This window comes from Carettochelys insculpta, unplaced genomic scaffold, assembly GCF_033958435.1.
Source record: "Carettochelys insculpta isolate YL-2023 unplaced genomic scaffold, ASM3395843v1 scaffold_0046, whole genome shotgun sequence".
Lineage (NCBI taxonomy): Eukaryota > Metazoa > Chordata > Testudines > Carettochelyidae > Carettochelys > Carettochelys insculpta.
The window spans coordinates 117,501-122,500 of NW_027439083.1; the positions used below are offsets into that span (position 1 = coordinate 117,501).

General features: G+C 62.6%; 1 non-coding gene across 1 annotated transcript; it reads left to right on the forward strand.

Moving 5' to 3' along the window:
* Positions 1-4,007: 4,007 nt before the first annotated feature.
* LOC142006225 (5S ribosomal RNA) lies at positions 4,008-4,126 on the forward strand. The gene has a single exon (XR_012643331.1). It is a non-coding gene; the product is annotated as a 5S ribosomal RNA (ribosomal RNA).
* The last annotated feature ends 874 nt before the right edge of the window (positions 4,127-5,000 follow it).

The window sequence follows — 5,000 nt, forward strand, 5'->3', positions numbered from 1 at the left end:
GGAAGGGTGCCGGCCCGCGAAGGGCCCTCTCCGTCTCGTCCGCGAGCGCCCCATCGATCGGAAGGAGGAGCGGGGCCTCGCTCCCGGCGGCCGTCCCCGCGGACGTGCGCCGAGCCTCCCTCGAGAGCCCCCTCTCCGGAGGATCGGGCCCGAGACGACACCCCGAACCGCCGCAGACGTCCCCGCAGACGTCCGCCCGGGTCCCTCGTCCGAGTCCCCGGGAAGGGCCTTCACACGACGGTCGGTCTCTCTCACGTGTACGTCTCTAAAGGCTGGAGCCAGACAAGCCTTCTCTTACTATTCTCCCGGTACCTGTCGTAACCTTATACGTGAAAAGTCCCCCAGCGGCAACAGGCGGGAACGACTCACAAAAGCGGCCGACCGCCTGGAACTCTAGGTCGGCTGCACGGGTCAAATTCAACCCCATTCGGACTTCCAGAGCTCAGCCGGCCACCAGGTCAACCTCGCTGAAAGCGCCAGAGGTTGACCTGGTGTCCGGGGACCGAATCGGACACCAGGTCAACCTCCGCTAAAGCGGCCGGGGTTGACCTGTTGTCCCTGCCGGACTTAGAAAATTTTTCTCTCCAGCCCGGGACCGGGGTTGACCTGTTGTCCCTGCCGGACTTAGAAATTTTTTCTCTCCCGCCTGGGACCGGGGTTGACCTGTTGTCCCTGCCGGACTTAGAAATTTTTTCTCTCCCGCCTGGGACCGGGGTTGACCTGTTGTCCCTGCCGGACTTAGAAATTTTTTCTCTCCAGCCTGGGACCGGGGTTGACCTGTTGTCCCTGCCGGACTTAGAAAATTTTTCTCTGCCGCCTGGGACTGGGGTTGACCTGTTGTCCCTGCCGGACTTAGAAAATTTTTCTCTCCCGCCTGGGACCGGGGTTGACCTGTTGTCCCTGCCGGACTTAGAAAATTTTTCTCTCCCGCCTGGGACCGGGGTTGACCTGTTGTCCCTGCCGGACTTAGAAATTTTTTCTCTGCCGCCTGGGACCGGGGTTGACCTGTTGTCCCTGCCGGACTTAGAAATTTTTTCTCTCCAGCCTGGGACCGGGGTTGACCTGTTGTCCCTGCCGGACTTAGAAATTTTTTCTCTCCCGCCCGGTACCGGGGTTGACCTGTTGTCCCTGCCGGACTTAGAAATTTTTTCTCTGCCGCCTGGGACCGGGGTTGACCTGTTGTCCCTGCCGGACTTAGAAAATTTTTCTCTCCCGCCTGGGACCGGGGTTGACCTGTTGTCCCTGCCGGACTTAGAAATTTTTTCTCTGCCGCCTGGGACCGGGGTTGACCTGTTGTCCCTGCCGGACTTAGAAAATTTTTCTCTCCCGCCTGGGACCGGGGTTGACCTGCTGTCCCTGCCGGACTTGGAAAATTTTTCTCTCCAGCCTGGGACCGGGGTTGACCTGTTGTCCCTGCCGGACTTAGAAATTTTTTCTCTCCCCGCCTGGGACCGGGGTTGACCTGCTGTCCCTGCCGGACTTGGAGCCCGAGGAGGGAATCGGCCACCAGGTCAACCTCCGCTGAAAGCGGCCACGGTTTACCTGGTGCCCGGGGAGCGAATCGGACACCAGGTCAACCTCTGCTAAAGCGACCGAGGTTGACCTGGTGCCCGGGGAGCGAATCTGACACCAGGTCAACCTCTGCTAAAGCGCCAGAGGTTGACCTGGTGCCCGGGGAGCGAATCGGACACCAGGTCAACCTCTGCTAAAGCGGCCGGGGTTGACCTGCTGTCCCTGCCGGACTTAGAAAATTTTTCTCTCCAGCCTGGGACCGGGGTTGACCTGTTGTCCCTGCCGGACTTAGAAAATTTTTCTCTCCCGCCTGGGACCGGGGTTGACCTGTTGTCCCTGCCGGACTTGGAGCCCGAGGAGGGGATCGGCCACCAGGTAAACCTCCGCTGAAAGCGGCCACGGTTTACCTGGTGCCCGGGGAGCGAATCGGACACCAGGTCAACCTCAGCTGAAGCGGCCGGGGTTGACCTGCTGTCCCTGCCGGACTTGGAAAATTTTTCTCTCCAGCCTGGGACCGGGGTTGACCTGTTGTCCCTGCCGGACTTAGAAATTTTTTCTCTCCCCGCCTGGGACCGGGGTTGACCTGCTGTCCCTGCCGGACTTGGAGCCCGAGGAGGGAATCGGCCACCAGGTCAACCTCCGCTAAAAGCGGCCACGGTTTACCTGGTGCCCGGGGAGCGAATCGGACACCAGGTCAACCTCTGCTAAAGCGACCGAGGTTGACCTGGTGCCCGGGGAGCGAATCTGACACCAGGTCAACCTCTGCTAAAGCGCCAGAGGTTGACCTGGTGCCCGGGGAGCGAATCGGACACCAGGTCAACCTCTGCTAAAGCGGCCGGGGTTGACCTGCTGTCCCTGCCGGACTTAGAAAATTTTTCTCTCCAGCCTGGGACCGGGGTTGACCTGCTGTCCCTGCCGGACTTAGAAAATTTTTCTCTGCCGCCTGGGACCGGGGTTGACCTGTTCTCCCTGCCGGACTTAGAAAATTTTTCTCTCCAGCCTGGGACCGGGGTTGACCTGTTGTCCCTGCCGGACTTAGAAAATTTTTCTCTCCCGCCTGGGACCGGGGTTGACCTGTTGTCCCTGCCGGACTTGGAGCCCGAGGAGGGGATCGGCCACCAGGTCAACCTCCGCTGAAAGCGGCCACGGTTTACCTGGTGCCCGGGGAGCGAATCGGACACCAGGTCAACCTCTGCTAAAGCGGCCGGGGTTGACCTGCTGTCCCTGCCGGACTTGGAGCCCGAGGAGGGGATCGGCCACCAGGTCAACCTCCGCTGAAAGCGGCCACGGTTTACCTGGTGCCCGGGGAGCGAATCGGACACCAGGTCAACCTCTGCTAAAGCGGCCGGGGTTGACCTGCTGTCCCTGCCGGACTTGGAGCCCGAGGAGGGGATCGGCCACCAGGTCAACCTCCGCTGAAAGCGGCCACGGTTTACCTGGTGCCCGGGGACCGAATCGGACACCAGGTCAACCTCCGCTGAAGCGGCCGGGGTTGACCTGCTGTCCCTGCCGGACTTAGAAAATTTTTCTCTCCCCGCCCGGAACCGGGGTTGACCTGTTGTCCCTGCCGGACTTAGAAAATTTTTCTCTCCCCGCCCGGAACCGGGGTTGACCTGTTGTCCCTGAAGGACTTAGAAATTTTTTCTCTCCCCGCCTGGGACCGGGGTTGACCTGCTGTCCCTGCCGGACTTGGAGCCCCAGGAGGGGATCGGCCACCAGGTCAACCTCCGCTGAAAGCGGCCACGGTTTACCTGGTGCCCGGGGACCGAATCGGACACCAGGTCAACCTCTGCTAAAGCGCCCGAGGTTGACCTGGTGCCCGGGGAGCGAATCTGACACCAGGTCAACCTCTGCTAAAGCGCCCGAGGTTGACCTGGTGCCCGGGGAGCGAATCGGACACCAGGTCAACCTCTGCTACGGCGGCCGGGGTTGACCTGCTGTCCCTGCCGGACTTAGAAAATTTTTCTCTCCCCGCCCGGAACCGGGGTTGACCTGTTGTCCCTGCCGGACTTGGAGCCCGAGGAGGGGATCGGCCACCAGGTCAACCTCCGCTGAAAGCGGCCACGGTTTACCTGGTGCCCGGGGAGCGAATCGGACACCAGGTCAACCTCCGCTAAAGCGCCCGAGGTTGACCTGGTGCCCGGGGAGCGAATCGGACACCAGGTCAACCTCTGCTACGGCGGCCGGGGTTGACCTGCTGTCCCTGCCGGACTTGGAAAATTTCTCTCCCCGCCTCGGACCGGGGTTGACCTGCTGTCCCTACCGGACTTAGAACATTTTTCTCTCCCCGCCCCGGCCCGGGGGTTAACCTCGGGGCGCACAGCTTCCCGGGTCTGACGTGCACGTCCTGTCACCTCCCGGGCCCGGCGTCCTCGTCCTCCCTTCCCCTTGGGCCGGCTCGGAGGAAGTTTTCCCTCGGCCCGGCCTCCGGGTTAATTGTTTGGGCCCGGCTGACTGAGGCCAGGCTGCTGACGCTAAAGCCCGGGGAGGCGGGGGCCTACGGCCATACCGGACCGAATGCCCCCGATCTCGTCCGATCTCGGAAGGTAAACCGTCCCGGGCCTGGCTAGTACCTGGATGGGTGACCGCCTGGGAATCCCAGGTGCCGTAGGCAGCTTTTGGCCCCAGCGGGGGTAGAGCGGGGCGTGTGTCTGCCGTGCGGGAGCAGGGAAGCCGTGAGGCCAAGGCGGCGCGACGGTCCTGGGGGGCGCTGAGGCCTTTCCCTCTGCCTGCCTGCGTGTCGGGGGCGGGGGGGCGGGCGAGGAAGCTAAGGCCCTCACCCGGTGCGGTGCGATGGCTTGGGTCGGGTCGGGGAGAGGGAAGAAAGCGTGTGTGGAGCGTTGGTGGGGCAGGTGTGTGTGTGGGAGTGCTGGGTTGGGCAGGCCGTTGAGGCGGTGGCGGTGGTGGTGTTTTTGGTGGGAGTGAGTTGGGGTCAGGTGGGTGTGGGGTCCCCCCCGGGGGGTGGATGGTCTGAGGGTTAAGGCTTGGAACGTGCGTCTTGGGGGACCGTGGGTGGAGGTTGTTGAGAGCGGGGAAGGCCCTGGGTCCCGGTTGTGGACTATTAAGCCCGGTGGAGGGGGACCGTGGGTGGAGGTTGTTGAGAGCGGGGAAGGCCCTGGGTCTCGGTTGTGGACTATTAAGCCCGGTGGAGGGGGACCGTGGGTGGAGGTTGTTGAGAGCGGGGAAGGCCCTGGGTCCCGGTTGTGGACTATTAAGCCCGGTGGAGGGGGACCGTGGGTGGAGGTTGTTGAGAGCGGGGAAGGCCCTGGGTCCCGGTTGTGGACTATTAAGCCCGGTGGAGGGGGACCGTGGGTGGAGGTTGTTGAGAGCGGGGAAGGCCCTGGGTCTCGGTTGTGGACTATTAAGCCCGGTGGAGGTGTTGCGTACGGTGGATGTAAGGGGGAGGGCGTATGAAGTGACCGAGGAGTGGGCAAGGAAACGGGGGGAAAAATTTGGAGGCGAAGGCGGCCGAAAAAGGGTGCGGTTGA